General features: G+C 33.1%; 1 long non-coding RNA gene across 1 annotated transcript; it reads right to left on the minus strand.

Annotated features, from left to right (window-relative positions):
- Positions 1-17,760: 17,760 nt before the first annotated feature.
- Positions 17,761-19,278, minus strand: LOC111088745. Its single transcript, XR_002613171.1, has 3 exons — positions 19,267-19,278; positions 18,353-18,357; positions 17,761-17,877 (listed from the first exon to the last, which is right to left on the minus strand). It is a non-coding gene; the product is annotated as an uncharacterized LOC111088745 (long non-coding RNA).
- Between the last annotated feature and the right edge of the window lie 735 nt (positions 19,279-20,013).

The raw sequence follows: 20,013 nt of genomic DNA on the forward strand, positions 1-20,013 counted from the left end.
TGTGCACCTGGGATTTTTTTTTAGATTTGACTCAAAATAATTATGGCCATATTTTTGCCCTTAAGCCCCATAATTCTGCTTCCTTAAGGTCTATCACATTTTTTTTCTAATTCTCACTTAGTGAGGTTTTCTGCAAAATATTCTCTTTCAACACAAACAACGGGAAGAAAAAATGTGAATCAGAGAAGATTGAATAATTCGGACAAGGAAAATAATTCAAATTAAAACACAGGAATAAAAAAAAACGAATACGAGAAGATAAATTAAAACTATTTGCTTTTAAAAAGAGTTGAATTTAATTGAGTTCGAGAAATGGCAATAGACAAATCAATTAAACAATTAACGTATTGCGGAAGTGATAGAAGTAATTAAGATAATGAAGACGCTTGACTGGTACATTGAGGCCAATGTGAATCATGACGGGAAGCGTGGGTATTTTATGTTAGTTTATATTAGGTCGTCAAGTAATTAATGTCGCGTTTTTTTTTTCTTAGATGAAAAAACCCGAACAACTTATATATCAAAACCAAACATTTATTAAATTAAATAGTCTCCATTCTAATCGATGATACTTTTCCATCTTACAATCAGGTTATTAATGCCCTGATTAAAGAATTCACTTGACTTTGAAGCGAAAAACATGTCGAGGTCCTCTTTAAAACCTTCCACATTTGCATACGTTTTCACATTAAGATGGTGTTGCAGCAAACGAAAAACATGGTAATCTGATGGTGTGATGTCTGGAGAATATGATGGGTGGGGGAGAACTTTCCAACCCAAATCCATAATCTTCTGTTGCGTCAAACGTGCCACATGTGGACGTGCATTGTCGTGGAGAAGTAGAACAACTTTCCGATTGACAAGTGAAAGGCGTTTCTGATGAAGGGATTGATTTAAACGTTCCAGTTTCTGACTATAGATCTCTGCATTGACAGTTCACTGTAGATTGAGGAGTTCGAAATGAATTACTCCTTTGATGTCCCACCAAATGCAAACCATCACTTTTTGCAGATGGAGTCCAGGTTTTGGGGTCGGAAGTGGATTTTGTCTAGGATTGAGCCATTGTTTTTGGCGTTTAATATTCGCATAGGGAATTCATTTTTCATCACCGGGGACAATTCTGTTCTAAAATGGTTCACGCGAAGCAACGTTCACACGTTGGAAACGATGATAATCAGAGAGTTAGTGAGGCACCCAAACATTTTCTTTGTGGAGTTTTCCCATATTCCTTAGATGTTTGCGTATTACTTCATGAGAGACGTACAATTTCAGGGCCATTTCACGAGTGTGTTGTCTTGAGGTAGACTCAACAAGCGTCTTCCGAGTATCAATATCAATTCCAGATCACACTTTTTAAGACTAAAGTCACCTGAACGAAGTTTGTCGAACCATCGTTGATACTTACGAACGTTCAAAACATTTCCATGTTAATGGGGGTTAATGTAAGTGTTCCAAAACGCGACATTAGTTTCTCAACGACCTAATACAAGGTTTGATAATTACAACCACAAGTAACTAAAATCGAAGCTCACGCTTCATTAGCTAATAATTTGTGGCTTGATACCAGATTATAAATTTGAAAATTGTGGGAATTAGACGTTAGGGCCAATAAGCGATGCCACGTATTCAGTGTGAAACATAAATTATATTCAGTTTCGGAGAATGAGTTATGTCCATAAACAATAAACTGTTCATACCTCTACACAACCGAAGGCTGACATACCCAATGACTCAGCGGTAAACCTGAGGGCATATTACGCTATTATATGGGGTTCAATACCTGAGGCTGTCAAAACAAAAATAGTCTAATGTATAGCTTTACGTTAAAAAACAAATAAACTAACCATAGGTTGGCGTATCTAACACTTTATATAGAATCAAGAGAAGGCTGTTTGTCACAAAAGTTGACATTGATAAAGCTATTAATTCAACGATATTACTGGTAACCATAAAGTATAACACATATATTTACGTTAGGTATTAGTAGAAACTAATTTTAATAAGGTTCTAAAGTAATAATAACATTTATTTGTTCTTATAGAAATAACAAATGTTGTAAATTTAAAAAAAAAAGATTTGATTTCACGTGATGTTTATTATTCAGTGACAATTTTGAAACCATGTATATAAAACAAAGAAACCAAAATGAATTATTCCGCTGGTTCTTTATTGTCTTTTCCTGCAACAGATAACGACCAGTCTTCTTCCTTCTTCGTAAAACATTCAGTTGTAGTGTTGATTATTACAGGATCATTTATTATGTAGACACGAGAGGAATCATGACTGAGTAACAAAATGTGATATCATTAATCAGAAATGTATGACACTGTGCCTCTGGGTTTGCACGTGGAACTCGATCCTGATAAATGAATCTTCCAGGATAAGGAGAAAGCATAAATATTCATACATTTATGTATCTATGTATGTGTGTTTATTATGTTATAAAATATTTTACATCATTTATCGCTCGGCACAGTAGATATCATACATTTAAAGTTTATTCTGACAATAGCTACCGACTGTTTCTCTTGGTATATATTGATGTTCTTACAGCGACTGGTGATAACTCACAAACTCTCAGTCCGATTTACTGTTTAGTTTGGGAAACTACCATAAATTGTTGAAGTGATAAAATAAGTAGCATTAATAGGTTCATTAATAATTACATTAATTAAAAAAATCATTAACACAACGTTTTACGCTCGATATCTGTCTTTTATCGATGTCTACCCATACAAGCCAGGCTGTGATAAAAGGTGAACTTTGTAATTTTTAGTAATGGAAAACTCATGTTCTTAGTTAATTATAAAACTGAGCAGTCATGAAAACGCGGGTGGGGAACAGGCTACAGATAATACAGAAAGAATTACTAATTGATTAATCAAAAGCTGTGATTAATGACATTACATTATATAGTTTTATTTTCATTATAGTTGATCAATTTAGAAGGTAAGCATAATGTACATAATATGAACAATGACGTATTGTATTTTATAATTTAATGGATATTCCTGTGAGAAAAAGATCAGCTTTGTGATTAAGGATCTAAAAAATGTTAACAGCTTTGATCATACAAAGGATCGGAATACTAAACTGAAGTGAACAGCATGTCGCATGGAGGAGTAGAGTAAGTGGAGAATATTATTAAGGTATTACTTTTTTTTAATGAAATGCTACTTTCTAGACGTGACGGTGGACAGCTGTTGGCCTGCAACACATGGCATTCCCGTAAGTTAATATTTAAGGATTTCCATCAACGTTGGTTCTCTTGTATTTTATTATTTTTTTGATAAAGCTAGTGATGTACAAGATTCTTTCACTCTGTGAAATGCAATAAGTTCTTTGTTAGAAAACAGTCTAACAATAAGTTATTTGTTATAAAACAGTCTAATAATAAGTTCTTTGTTATAAAACAGTCTAATAATAAGTTCTTAGCTATAAAACGGTCTAACAATAAGTTCTTTGTTATAAAACAGTCTAATAATAAGTTCTTAGTTATAAAACAGTTTAACAATAAGTTCTTAGTTATAAAACAGTCTAATAATAAGTTCTTTGTTATAAAACAGTCTAATAATAAGTTCTTTGTTATAAAACAGTCTGACAATAAGTTCTTTATTATAAAACGGTCTAGCAATAAGTTCTTTGTTATAAAAAATTCTAACAGTAAGCTCTTTGTTATAAAACAGTCTAACAATAAATTCTTTGTTATAAAACAGTCTAACAAAAAGTTCTTTGTTATAAAACGGTATAACAATTTAGCTCTTTGTTATAAAACGGTATAACAATTTAGCTCTTTGTTATAAAACAGTCTAACAATAAGTTCTTTGTTTTAAAACGCTCTAACAATTTGAAGGCGGATTAAGCCTGACGTTAAACTCTGAGCAAACACAAAAAGAAGCTCCCGCTGCTTTAACGAACCTTACCTTTTTACTTAGAGCTGAACCTGTTATTTGAACAATCTGTACACAATTAAATCATAGTGATGTATAAATAATGATAATTTTTTGTTTGATAGATTTTTGGAAGATTTGATATTAAAGCTCTTTAATAATCAGAAGCTTAATCCTTTTCGGAGATGAAATTTATTGTTTACGTGACAGAACGTGGAAGATGTCACTTGAGTAATCAGAGTACTTTACTTAGTTGTCGAAGGCTGAGCTATTAATTATTTCATAATATAAAACTTCCTTTACAGTCGAGTATAATCTTGTGTTCCTAGAAGTTTATGATAAGGATTTACTGAATAAACTGTGTCACGTGTCTTTATTATGATAAGGTTAAGCAAGCCACCAGAGGAAACTGAACAGAATAAAGCCCACGATAACTTTAATTATATTTTACATATACAAACAATGGCTTCTCACAGTAAAATATAATTTCATTATCATGGCACCAAGATATGTCATACGGTTCTTGTTATATCTTTGTTGGTGAGGTTAAAGTCAATGATAAACACCATATAAAGGAAGGTCTGCTTAATAACGGATCAGCTATGAATCTATTAGTAGAAGGTAATGTTAATCTCTCTATAGTAAACACTAATACAACAAAGGGTGCCGTATTAAAACAAGGTTGTATTCGTCCTGTCTAACATATTATATGTATGCAAATAAATGGTAGGTTAATAGCACAAAAACAATTGTGTGAGGAAACAAAAGTTTTTACAGAGCAGCTTAACTATTTATAATAAAGGCCACAATTTACAAGTAGAAATGTATTCTCACTCAATAAAGAAGGAAATAAAAAAGCTGGCAACAGTTACTTTCTACATATGAAGATTTTACTGCGAAGGATGTTTCTCATAAACAATGTTGGAAAATATTCAATATGTCTGGAAGATAATGTATTCTAGGATTAAAATTATTTTATAAAATAAGCTAAAGGCGATCTATGCTAAATGTAAGATATCTAAATTACACAGTTGTATTATTAAGATTATCACTATATATACTTTGATAATTTTTATAATTTAGACCACAATATGTATTAAGCCTGTCATAATTGATCACAAACACACTACATAATTCATAACAGCAAATGACCTATAAATTATGGTTTATTAAAAAACCTTACATTGTCAACTATTGAAATAATTATAACTGTACATCGATCCGTGTTCTGGCAGTAAAGATACATATAGAATATAAATAATTTTAAATATGGATCTATAAAGACTGGTTGAGGTTATAGTTGGTGTAGCTTATATTTTAAATATGGATCTATGAAGACCGGTTGAGGTTATAGTTGGTGTAGTTTATATTTTAAATATGGATCTATGAAGACCGGTTGAGGTTATAGTTGGTGTTGCTTATATTTTAAAGACCGGTTGCATAAGCTTTAAGGTAAAAATACTATCGTGCATTCTCGACTTATTCACTTTCATTACATCCTATAAAATATATGGTGTGAAATATATAATTATAGTTCCATATCCACTCGTCATAATAATCGTCCGAAACTCAAAGCATTGTAAGACTTAGATTCAATACACAACAATAAACGACGAGAAACATGATAGAGTTGTTAATAATTACATTGTAAGCTCACAAAAACTAATATTACATATCATATATAAAGTTACGTTAGTTATTATCGTGTTAAACTTTAACGTTATTTTTAAAACGAATAACGACTGTCAAATTTACCAATCAGTCCACAGAACTTAAGTATTCAGAAGTTTAACGGCATAAAATTTTCTATTGTCCAAGATTTTTTCAGAAAATAATCTAATACCCAAAACTTTTCAGAAAATAATCTTATGCCCAAAAGTTTTAATAAAATAATCTAATTCCCAAGATCTTTTCATAAAATAAATCTAATTTGTATAAACATAATACCCTGAAAACTTTATGTTTTTCGTTTATATATATTTTAAATGTGACAAATGGTTATTTAAATGTTTTCATCATTACATTCTGGAAGAAGATTTGACTTGTTGGATTACATTGAATCAATAGTATGGAACAAAGCTACTTTAGAGTATTTCACGGCAGTAGGGAAACGTTTAACATAAAACTCAACCTTAACGTGGTATAATCTCATTAAAGAAGTTACTGGAAAAGCTCCAATACATCTGTAATTTAGCTGTGTTAAAAAATCTGGCTACACTCCTAACTGTCTATCTCACCGTTATGGCCTCTCCTAAAAAATCGCGCAGAAAAAATTATCTTGTTAACATCTCTGCCTGGAAAGAAACAACTAGATATAATGAGCTTAAACCACCAGCAGTGCACTGTGAGGATTCTTCACGCCTTTAGTGTTTACTAGCTTTGACATCATCTACTCTTAGTTTTTAATGTCAATACTGCTTATTTTCTGTGTCCATCTTTTGTTTTTATCCTAAAATAGGTGTCATAAAAACCCTTAGGGATGAGTGAAATAAATGGCGTGTACACCATGGATGTTCAAACTTTATCTGTTTTGATGGAAACCTGTAAAGAGCTAATTAAACATAATGTACATTTATAAGCATTAGCACTTGAGTGATATGTATTACCCTTTATGGCGTGTAAAGCTTTTGTGTTTTGGCAAATCTGTTCTTCTTCGAAATTTATACGAAATTAAGTAACATTTTGATAATTTCTTTTTCTACATATAGAAATATTATGTAAATCCATTTGGATTGTTTTAAGACTTTATTTTCATAGATTTAAATAAACAGGCTAACAATATTGAGTATGTAATAAACAAAGACGTCGCGGTCGTACATTCGGAGTATGTATGTTCTGTATATTTATGGATAGTTTTTTATGTGAACAATATTCTAGCGATGACAATAATTCCTTTCATTTATAATAACTTATGTCATCACTTTGATTGTTTCCAAATAACGAAGTTACTGTATATTTCAACAAGAATGAATTTCGCGAAACAATGACTATGATTAACAATGACTGTTATTAACAATAATTATGATTAACAATGACTATGATTAACAATGACTGTTATTAACAATAATGATTAAAAATGACTGTGATTAACAATGACTATGATTAACAATAATTATGATTAACAATGACTGTTATTAACAATAATTATGATTAACAATGACTATGATTAACAATAATTATGATTAAAAATGACTGTGATTAACAATACTATGATTAACAATAACTATGACTAACAATGACTATGATTAACAATAATTATGATTAACAATGACTATGATTAACAATGACTATGATTAACAATGACTGTGATTAACAATAATTATGATTAACAATAACTATGGTTACCAATAGTTATGATTTACAATTACAATTAGTCACAGAATTGGAATAACGGGTTTTATGAACAATGAAATATGATATACAACTGTAATATATCTATTACGACTCGTTGCACGGCAGAAGTAAAGTATTTATATGCTGTAATGACCTCAAACTAAATTTATAGATTTTTCCAAAGATGAATATTAAGAAGATAGAAAAAATCATAAAAAGAAGCATTTATTATAATTTTTGTAAAACCTGCGTTGATAATTCAGTTTATCATGTCGTACATTCAGTAAATATCATTTACACGCTGAAAAAAGGCTAGAAGAAATTAGTAAATGTGATTTGATTTTGTACTTAAACAATTAAGCACTGATTCAAAGGAAAGCTATACATCATAGCTAAACCTTCTCGAAAGGTTGTACATATGTTACGTGTTAAACTTGTAATAAAGGTTTCTTCATTACCTATTCAAGCCGTCTCAAAGTGGGTTCCTTGTCATCAGTTACACATGATGTCTAAACCTTATCAAAATTTCTACATTTATTACTCCAGTTTCACATGATGGTGAACAATAATCACTATTCACAGATAACTGTCACCAGCGACAATCGAGACAGTTCTAATAAACTACATGTTATAGCACAAATAAACTAGAGGGGCATTGAGTACAGCGAATACCTCCGCTTCGCAGCGTTGATCATATTCGGCTCTCACAAAATACAAAACAGTCTCCGTATGTACGTCATTATAAACGGAACGAAGAATAATATTCTACATATGTCCACTAAGTTTCGTCAAAGTCCGATCATTTGTGGCTGAGTTGTAGAGCAAAAATAGTGTGAAAAATCGGTCCCCGTGTTAACAGCTAATGATTTGTTTTTCGTGACCTTGACCTATAACGGTGACACTCCAAACATTTATAACTTCTAAGTTAGGTCATAGTCCAAATGTATATTAACTTTCGTCCAAATCTATTTAACCGTTTTCAACAAATCTTGCTGACAAACACACAGGGGTAGCGGAGGTAAAAATATACTAAATATATATATTATAATCAGGTCTTAAGCAGTCCGAATTCAATTCATAACAGTTAAACAAACCTTTGATGATACTGAGAAACAATTTCTAACAAAGATTTCTAATAGGTAGGAGCAATTGTCGTGTATTAAGGATTTGTTTTGAACTGTCGCACGTATATGGTTTGAAACTGAAATGTAACAACAAAATATACTTCACATGGTCAGTACTGAACTCAACATCAAGATTGACATAGTGTTTCACATGGTCAGTACTGAACTCAACTTCAAGATTGACGTAGTGTTTCACATGGTCAGTGCTGAACTCAACATCAAGATTGACATAATGTTTCACATGGTTAGAACTGAACTCAACATCAAGATTGACACAATGTTTCACATGGTCAGTACTGAACTCAACATCAAGATTGACATAATGTTTCTCATGGTCAGTACTGAAGTCAACATCAAGATTGACATAATGTTACTCATGGTCAGTACTGAAGTCAACATCAAGATTCAGATGATGTTTCTGTACGTGGTTTCCTGTATCAATTATTCCTCTCACCAGAACCCTTACATCAACGCGCCGGTAATGTTTTGATTATCAATAATCATCGGTAGACTATCAATGTATATAAACACATAAGTAGCGTCAAAAATGACGTGAAACCATTGGATGCCAAAACTATTTCGTATAAAACTGGAAATAAAAAAAAACAAATAAATAAAAGAGATATAAAGTTTCCTTTTCCAGGAAACTGCACAATACTGCTCGTGAATCCACTACATATAACTGAGCAAACATGCTAGATATTGGTGCCTTTAGATAAAATATTATAACATACGATGATCATATGATTAAATACACACCTGTTCTTCAACTGAGGAAAAGTCGTCCTCTTCCCTACAGATAACTGGTATCTTCATTCTGTTTTAACAAAGGCTATTGTGTAATAATTTCCAAGCATAGACTTGAGCTAATTTTGACTTATTTTTCACAGAAGTCTTACTGATTTTCCTATTCAGATCATACATAGCTTGACGTCATAATGATGTGGATGATGTGGTGCCACACACATAACGCCATGACTGATCTGGTCCTAGGAACTCCCTCCTTGATAGGCTTTTATATAGCAGAAAAAGTGCCGAAAGTTAGGAATTATTTACCCATATGTTAGAGATTAAATTTAACTAAAGTGGGAATGGGCAATCAAAAAAGGAAATATTATAGGAGAATAAGTGGAACTGGACTCGTGTAAGTCACGAAATTCGGAGAAATCGAACGTGACCGATTGACTGACCGACCGACACTTGGCTTTTATGATTATAGTAAAACCCAGAGACGACTAACTGATAAATATCGTAATAACATAGGTAGCTTTTATGAACATTTTTGATATTCTATGACTTTTTGTAATAAACTGAGTAGTGATTCGCAGCAGTTGTTGAGCAGTTGGCGAATTACTAGTTTTCCGAAACTTATTATTTTACTATGGAATGGCAAGAAACTATTAGGATATATTTAGAAAGCTTTGCATAATTCCCTTATGAAAATGATGACATTTTAAAAGCACATCAAACAGTTGGATGTCTACTGTCTATAACACTGGTTAACACTAGCATAGATCCTAGCGTGTCTAAGGGTTAAGGTACGAAATTGGGGTTCCGAGGGTTTCGGATTCCAGACGTAATGCTACTAAATAACTTCACACTTTCAATGTGGGTTCATTAGAACAATAAGAATCAAACCTCGCTAGTTGGCTAAGAGTAGCACGAGCGGATGGTTGCCTTTCCTTTGTCCGTAGTTCAAAATTCGGGACAGTCAGATGAACAAAGAAACAAACATGCACTAGACATTTATAGCACGTGTATTGTACCATTAATGTACCAATGAAATAATGATAATTTATCCATAAACGGAACCGAACCATAACTGCTGTTGGATTCTTCTACAGGATATTTTCATCTATAGTGCTCCAGTCCAAATCTTGCTATGTTGTTAAAGAATGCAAACAAAAGTAAAACAAAAATAGTATAATTATCTCTAATTTATTGCTAAATCCTTAGTAGTTTGTGGAAAACGAAAAGTCAAGTTAGATATATATATATAACAATGGATGAGTTCATATTACCCAATATTACCATTTAATTGGACATTAAGAGCCAGGCTCTGTTTTAATATACTGAGACAAGATATTTTATTCAACTCGTATTAATTAGATTCTGGCTTTCAGATCAACACACAAGCATTGTTAACAAAGAAGTAACACATAACTCTACTTCTGGTGACACAATAAAATATGTCGGGTGGAGAGGAGAGATTCATTTCCTCCAACACAGTCGTCCGAATACACGGAACTTATCTCATGCTATTTACCTTCAGTTAATATCTCTAAAGGGATTTAAACATACAATATTTTACTTTTACATTACACATAAAGTTTCTTGAAGTTCAGTTTGAAACATCATATTCATGTTCATTAAATTTTGAGATGTTTGCGTGTGTAACACAATGGATATTTGATCTGCGCCTTTATCAAGCTTCTACCACGTGTTTACACTGGAAGAGCTCATTTCCTTCTTATATTCAGGCTTAGTTGTGTATTTCTCTTGACACGACCGCCTATTTTCTTGTGATTACTAAATAGTAGATTTAATGGATTTATGCAAGTATGAATACAGGGTGTATAGTTGGTCCTGTTATTTACATGATATCTTAATTTGTATTGTTTCATATAAATAGGGCTCCCCAGTGGCACAGCGGTATGTCTGCGGACTTACAACACTAGAATCCGGGTTTCGATACCCGTGGTGGGCAGAGCACAGATAACGCATTGTGTAGCTTTGTACTTAATTATAAACAAAGAAACATATAAATAGGCGGGAAGAAAATGGTTTTGTTCAAATTATTCAGTAATAGAAACAAACTTCGGTAGAATGAACACGTCTGTCGCTTTATTCTTTGCTTATCTCTGGTTTATAAGAAAAAATACAAAATTATTTTGCACATGTAATTATTATTTTTCTTATTTCTTAATTATACAGTTTAGCAAGTATTTTAGAAGATTAGTAAAAAGTAACAGTAACACATTGTTCTTCATAATACGCGATAGTGGTTCGTGTGCCGAACGAACTACGTAACGAAGGGACGTGATACACTCTATACTTTCGGCTGTAGTCGTTTTGTAAAAGTTACATTTCATCCTTTTAATTAGTTTGAAGAGCTAGACAAGGTCTCGTAGAGGCAAGTACTGTTATCTAACCAGTAGTTCAGTATTAGAGACGGTTATACCTGAATACTAGGGTCTCTGACCTGACCGTTAAGACCATGTACGGTTATGTGAACACATGTACGGTTCAAATTAAAATTCTTTATAATGCTCAGTAATTTTCTACGAGTATCTCGGCTTCATTATTTTAAGTAAGGCATCTGTGCGTTTTAGTAATCTTATTTCATATTGTTGGATTTCGCGCAAAGCTCCACGAAGATTACCCGCTGTCTTTAATTTTGAGGTGATTCACCAGTGTGAAGGTAGTTAGCTAGTCAACATTATCCCTGTCTTGTCAAAGTAGTTAGCTAGTCAACATTATCCCTGCTTTGCCTTCAAGGTAGTTAGCTAGTCAACATTATCCCTGCCTTGTCTTCAAGGTAGTTAGCTAGTCAAAATTATCCCTGTCTTGTCAAACCAAATTGTGGTATTTGATTGTTACTTTTATCACGTCACCCACAACTCTAAAGTGCAGAAAGATATTTTTTAACAGTAATGGGACAAGAGCCAGGGAACCTCTGCTCCACAGTTCAGCATATTAATAAATTGATGTGCTCAGCTAGTACATTTTATAAAAAGTGTATTAGTTTTTCGTGAATCATGAGATAGAAAAGGTTATAAATCTTTCCTTTGGTATTTCATTTTGTTCCGTCTGGATTCGTTTCAGCAACAACATTGAGATTGAATTAGTGAAGGAATATTACACTTCAACACTATGTTTCAATTGAGTATGAAGTGATTCATATCTAAGAATCTTCCAAACAGATATGCCTACAGAAACTGATGTTGTGGTGGTCTGTCTAAAAGTTTCTTTCATTTGAGTGACCGGAGTGAAAGAAGGCTTTCGTTTATATGAGAGTTTTAATGGTGAAATTGGTTATTCCTTTGCTTCTTTCTCTTGAAGACAAGGATATATGATATTCTTAGCTGTTTTGACTGTTAATACTTACATTCAAGTTATTTTAAATATTTCGGCTTAGCGTGACTTATGAAGGATGGTCATGTTGTACTTATTTCTTATTTTTCTTCGCAATGGCCTTACAGCGGTGTTTATAAGAGATTAGGTTCATTCGCAGAAAAGCTATGTCAAAAATATAAATTATGGCAATACTGTCCCACTCAGGTTTTCATGCACCATTTGAAGTCTTTGGTCCATAAGTTCCAAACACACGATTAAGAACATCAGAGACACAATCTATCATTAGAGCTGCATCAGGGCAAAACATGCTGCTATAATTTAACTTTCTTCGGTCATAATTCCACGAGAATAACCATTGATTTCGAAGTGTTTTTGATGGACTGTTACCTTGTCACATAAATATCACGTCTATTTTAAGTATAGTAGTATTTAATGGTAGGGATCGACAAGGATTCGAAATAATCCACGCACCGAAAAACTACCTATCGAATTCCTAAGCAAAAACCGAACATTCAAAGTATTGGTTACGATATATTATGCGCATATATACTAATAATACGCTAAAAAGGTCGCTAACATTTACGGTATAACATTTCAAAATAATTCTTTATTTTTTATATTCTCATGTTACCAGTTGGTATGCCCAGTTTAATCACAATGACGTTTTTGGTTCTTAAACAACCACAATATTTACTTGTGGATGAAGCCATGGATCTTAATTGTGGTTTAAGGGAAGCTTCTGTTTTACAAATTCTGCTTTGCGATTTTCCGCTTCCAGACCACGAAGTATTCTTTCTCGAAATGTGATTCTATAATTGTTTAATCTCACTACATGAATATTTCTTTATCAGAAAAAAAAGTCACATACTCATCCAGCCACCGATCAAGTTTTAGAGATATTCTGGGCTGCGAATATTTTACAGTAGGTGTCTGAGACTTGTTGGCGATAAATTCAAACAATAACCAGACAGCACACAATCTTCTTGTTTTAAAATAATATACTCAAAACAAATCAAATGTGTGTACAAACATTCTTTACACTATAAGATATCACAGTTGTATCAAAAGCTTTAAATATTTCTCGTTTCTTGTAAAAAAATTAAACACAGGCTACTTCTGTTACTTCATAATTCTTTCTTTCTTTTTGAATTTCGCGCAAAGCTACACGAGGGCTATCTGCGCTAGCCGTCCCTAATTTAGCAGTGTAAGACTAGAGGGAAGGCAGCTAGTCATCACCACCCACCGCCAACTCTTGGGCTACTCTTTTACCAACGAATAGTGGGATTGATTGTCACATTATAACGCCCCCACGGCTGAAAGAGCGAGCATGTTTGGTGTGACGGGGATTCGAACCCGCGACCCTCAAATTGCGAGTCGAGCGCCCTAACCACCTGGCCATGCCGGGCCACTTTATAATTCAACTGAAAATACGAATAATTTGTTCTCTTCTTTCTGTCTTACTGCACAATCTGCGATAGATTCACTGTTGTATCCAGAACTTTAAATAATTGTATACTTTTAGCCAAAGTCCACACAGAGGGGTTCAATTACTTTAGAACACCCTTTGACAAGACAAATTGATCTCCTTTATCTCTGTTTTTTTGAGACTCTCTCCTTTAGGAACAGTGGCATGTAAGTTGAGCACGTAACCATGAACTGTACATGTAATAGTAGATCTACCAGTCCTTCAAAACTATTTTCACATTTGGCCATATCGGTCTACCTTGTGTATCGCTGTAGACGTGCCACAAACTGAAATACAGTTTCTCCAGTGTCAGGTTTGACATCTTTGTACTTCCGACGAAAATCTTCTTGGGTAATCATTTCAGCAAGGCCACTTTCAACTTGTCATAGTCCATGGCATCTTCTGACGTCATGCCTGCATTTACATGTAGGACTTTTCCTGTGAGAAGTGGGCGGACACAGATTGCCCAGACGCCTTTGTCCCAGTTCTGACTTTGGGCAATTCTTTCATATCTCCTTAAGAAAGCATCCGTGTAGTCATCAAGTTTGGGCAGCTTAAGTCGGTTGTCCCTGACCTCATTGTCATTCATGAGTCCTTTTTTATGCAGCTTAGCAATCTCAATTTGTGCTCTTATTCCCTCTATTTCCAGTCTCTCCTTTTTCTTTTTCTGCTTTCAATCTTTCTCTTTCCTTTCTTCTTTTAGTCTTTCTTCCTCTCTTCTCTCTCCTTCTTTCTCTTCTGTTACTGCTATTCTCTCTCTAGTTCTTGTTGTTTAAAAAACTCTTGTATATCGTAGTTCACTATCTTTTAACCCAAGATGGTCCCTTCTATCAATCCAATAATCAAAATCTTTTGTCATGTTTATATGGCGTGATTGTAATCTCTACCGTTGTGCGTATAATCCTACTTATTTCCATTGTCGTTCACAATTTATTTCACCGCCGTCTACCACTATATAATCCTGGTTGGCTCGCCAAATGTCAGGTTTTGTAAATGGGCTGGGATTCATTTATAGTAGGTGTCTCTGACTTGTTGGCGATAAATTCAAACAATAAACAGACAGCACACAATCTACTTGTTTTAGAATAATATATTGAAAACAAGTCAAACGTATGCATATCTTTTTCTTGTCAAAAGTTCACACAGACAGGTTCAGTTACTTTAGAACTCAACTGAGAAGAATAATTATATTTCTCTCTGTACAATCTGCTATAAATTCACTTACATTACTTTGTGGGTTACCACAGTTATATCCAGAACTTTAAATAATTGTCTCCTTTTCGCCAAGTCCAAATAGATGGGTTCAATTACTTTATAACACCCTTTGACAAGATAAATTATTCTCTTTTACCTCTGTTATTACAATACCATTGTAAACATTAAACATCCTTACGAAGTTTCATCCAATCACATTAAAACATTAAATATCCTTAAGAAGTTCCGCCCAATCACTGGAAAACATTAAACATCCTTAAGAAGTTCCACCCAATCACATGAAAACATTAAACATCCTTACGAAGTTCCATCCAATTACATGAAAACATTAAATATCCTTAAGAAGTTCCGCCCAATCACTGGAAAACATTAAACATCCTTAAGAAGTTCCACCCAATCACTTGAAAACATCCTTAAGAAGTTCCAAACAATCACTTGATATCATTAAACATCCTTAATAAATTCCACTCAATCACTTGAAAATATTAAACATCCTTAAGAAGTTCCACCCAATCACATGAAAAAATAAACATCCTTAATAAATTCCACCCAATCACTTGAAAACATTAAACATCCTTAAGAAGTTCCACCCAACCACAAGAAAACATTAAACATCCTTACGAAGGTCCACCCAATTACATGAAAACATTAAACATCCTTAAAAAGTTCCACCCAATCACAGGAAAACATTAAATATCCTTAAGAAGTTCCACCCAATCACTTGATAGCATTAAACATCCTTAAGAAGTTCCACCCAATCACTTGAAAACATTAAACATCCTTACGAAATTCCATCCAATCACATGAAAACATCAAAATCCTTAAGAACTTCCACCCAATCACTTGCAAACATTAAACATCCTTAAGAAGTTCCACCCAATCACATGAAAACATTAAACATCCTTACGAAGTTCCACCCAATCACATGAAAACATTAAACATCCTTACGAAGTTCCACCCAATCACATGAAAACATTAAATATCCTTAAGAAGTTCCACCCAATCACATGAAAACATTAAACATCCTTACGAAGTTCCATCCAATCACATAAAACATTAACATCCTTAAGAAGTTACACCCAATCACTTGCAAACATTAAACATCCTTAAGAAGTTCCACCCAATCACTTGATAGCATTAAACATCCTTAATAAATTCCTCTCAATTACTTGAAAAAATTAAACATCCTTAAGAAGTTTCACCCAATCACATGAAAACATCAAACATCCTTAAGAAGTTCCACTCAATCACTTGAAAACATAAAACATCCTTAAGAAGTTACACCCAATCACTTGAAACAGGATATTTTTCTGAAAATCGAGAGAAATACATTTGACTGCAATCATTCTTATCATTAGACAAGGTGTATTTTTAACAAACAGATTTCGAAAAACCATTTTCAAAGACAAACATGGGTAGAATATAACTGCAAGAAAGTTATAAATAAAATTGTATGCCTTCTACACATTTGATTTATTTGTATACATTGAACGTTTTATTTAATCAAAAATATTGCCCTCTAGTAGCCTAGTGGTAAGTATGTGTGCCCACAACACTAAATATCAGATCTTCAATACGTGGTGGGCAGAGCAAAGAAAAACCATTGCACAGCTTTATGCTTAAAAATCAATTAAACAATCAAGAAAGATATATTCACCAAAGTTTACAATCAAATTGTTAAAACTAGAAGAGAGGAAGAAACCTGAGGTAACATAACATAATATTTTGGGACAACATGAGACCTATTGGTCCATCTCGGCTGTCCCATCCTCTAAATTAAACTAAAACTATTAATAGATAAATTAAAAAATAATAATTATACAAATTTTAAGCGAAGCCCTTATTATTCATATAATTATCAAGCTTTCTCTTAAACCCATTTACATTTACTGCCTCTACAACATCCAAAGGAACCCTTTCCAAAGGCCAACCACCCTGTTAGAAAAATACAACTGTCTCAACTGAATATAACTCCTATCTTGCCAAAATTAATATTTATGTTTCCTAGTTCCACTATTCTTACTGCTAAGTATGAAAAAAGATGATGCATCTACACTATCAATTCCCTTTACAATCTTAAACAACTCAATCAGATCTCCCATATTATTTCTTTTTTCAAGAAAAAGTAATTTGGAAGATCTCAAACTCTCCTCGTATGACAACCCCTCCATCCCGGGCACTATTCTAGTAACTCTCCTCTGAATCTTATCCAATAGTTCAATGTCCTTCCAAAGGTAAAGAAACCAAGACTGAATAAAATACTCCAAATGTGGCCTAACCAGTGACCAATACAATGAAATAATAATCTCTTTATATTTGTATTTGCCTTACCACTAGCAACAGCACACTGCATGGATGGTTTAAAAGAATGATCAACCATTACACCAAGATCCCTTTCTTTCATGACAATGTTAAAGTTATCCTCATCCAAAGTAAACTTATAATTCAAATTATAACCCACATGCATTATCTTGCAGTTATTATAATTAAAACGTATTTGTCACTCATTTGCCCAACTTACTAAATGATCTACATCTTTTTTGTAAATCTGCAGCATCCTCTTTACAGCTAGCAACACCCAAGACCTTAATATCATCTGGAAATCAAGTAATTCATTCCTTCAACTATGTCAATGGTGTAAATAAAAAAGCAAATATCCTAAGACTGAGCCCTGGGGTACCCCACGTGTAAAATTAATCCGGTTTGACTGAACTCCAGCTATAACAACCCTCTGCATTATTCCATCCAGCCACTCTTCTATCCAATTTGCTAACTAATCCCCCACACCTATAGAGATAATGCGTTTTATGTGGCACCTTGTCAAATGCTCTCTGAAAATCCAGATACACCAAATCTACACCCTTACCCACAACTACATAAGCGGTAACCTTTTCAAATAATGTCAAAAGATTTGTAAGGAAAGATTTTGCCTTAGTGAAACAATGTTGACTATCCAGTAAAATTCTAAAATGTGTACAATGTTTTTGCAAATCATCTTTTATTACACTTTATAAAACTTTTCCCACAATTGATGCAAGACAAATGGGTCTATAATAACTGGGACAATTTTTATCACGTCCCTTGAAAAGACATTAACTAACTTTCAATCCTCTGGTACCGGCCCACTATTTAAGGACTTACAAAAAACAGTGGCAAATGGCTCACATATCCAATCCTTAACCTCCTTCAAAACCCTTCGGGAAATATCATATGGCCCTGTAGCCTTATCATTCTTTAAACCTCCCAACTTTTTCTTAAGAAGTTCAGAATTAATACGATAATCCTGTTTCCATCTATAAATTGTTCAAGATATGGAATAATGCTTAAATCTTCATTAGTAAAAACCGAAGAAAAAGCAAAATTTAATAACGTAGCCATCTTATAATCATCATAAACTAACCTTTTTTTATCACCCCTCAAGGGTCCTATCTCCATTCTAACATTTTCTTTTTCCTTAATGTATTTAAAAAACTCCTTACAGTTATTTTTTACATTTTCAGCCAATCTTTTCTCAAACATATTTTTGATGCCCTAATTTCCTGTTTCACCAACTTTCTTGATGTTCTAAATCTCCCATCATACCAACCAATTTAAATTTCTTAAATTTATGATGCTTTTCTTTTCTAACTTGCTGTTACATTTTTTCCTATAAGGAATATATTTACCTTGAATATTTAAAACTTATCTTTTAAAATTTTCCACATCGCATCAGTGTATTCAAATAACTCAGTTGACCAATTCACAACAGATAATTTTGTCCCATTCCTTCAAAATTAGATTTTTTGAAATTTGTAACTAAATATCATTATTTCTTATCTCCATATGAAGGAAAACATTGAACCTAATAAAGCAATGATCACTTGCTTCCAGATGTTCCTCAGTTTTTACCCCTTGATCATTTCTATATTTTAAGTTAACAATAAGACTAAAATAGCATTGTTTCTAGTAGGTTCCTTGACTAGTTGGTGAAGAAAGCCATCTTGAACAGTTTCTAGAAACCTTTCTCCCTCATGGTTTAACTCCAGCATTTCCCAATCTATATGCCTAAAATTAAAACCCCCATAATAATTATGACTTTATGAACAGTTGAAATATTAATCTCATTGTAAAGTTTCTCACTAATTTCATCAGTATCATTTGGTTGTGTGTAACAATTCCCCACTAAAAGCCTTTTCCCTTTATATCAACTTATTGTAACTCAAATTGATTTAATCTCCTTGTTATTATCTTTGATATCTTCAACTTCAACAGGACGTAACTCATATTTTACATATAAAGCTACTCCCCCCCCTGATTAATACTCTATCCCTATTAAATAGTCTGTAACCCTCTATTTCAAAGAAATTCCTGTCATCAAAATTATTTATACGACAGCGGAAGTCACGTGACCCTAGTAACACGTAATGAGTTCTAGAAAGATCGGGGAACATCACGAAAATTCCAGTATTTGCAAGGCGCCCTCTATTCTTGTATATAAGTGCGCCAGCAATGAATCGGAATAGAATTGCAGACAGGCAGAGATAGAGACGGACAATTGATTCAAGCGCGGTAGTAAGTAAAGTGCGTGAATCGTTCGTTGTGAATTATAGCTTGTGTTTATGTTAAACTGATCGTGGAAATTAAGTGTATTGCAAAGTTGTATTGAGAAAGAATAAACTAGTTTTATTCAAGAAAGGACTTGTATCGCTGAAGTTTTTCGGAAAGAATTTTTACGAGTAATTAACAAACGACCAGAGACGTAACATCATTTATGCTTAATCATGTTTCAATTATTCCCATTATATCAAAATCCCACATTCTTACCAGTGCTCTAAAGTCATCTATTTTATTTCTTATACTTCTAACATTACAATAGTAAAAATGAAGCCTATTCTTATAACTACTTCTATGCTCATTTCCTATGCTAAAC

Source organism: Limulus polyphemus, unplaced genomic scaffold (genome assembly GCF_000517525.1).
Source record: "Limulus polyphemus unplaced genomic scaffold, Limulus_polyphemus-2.1.2 Scaffold4337, whole genome shotgun sequence".
In the NCBI taxonomy this organism is placed as follows: Eukaryota; Metazoa; Arthropoda; class Merostomata; order Xiphosura; family Limulidae; genus Limulus; species Limulus polyphemus.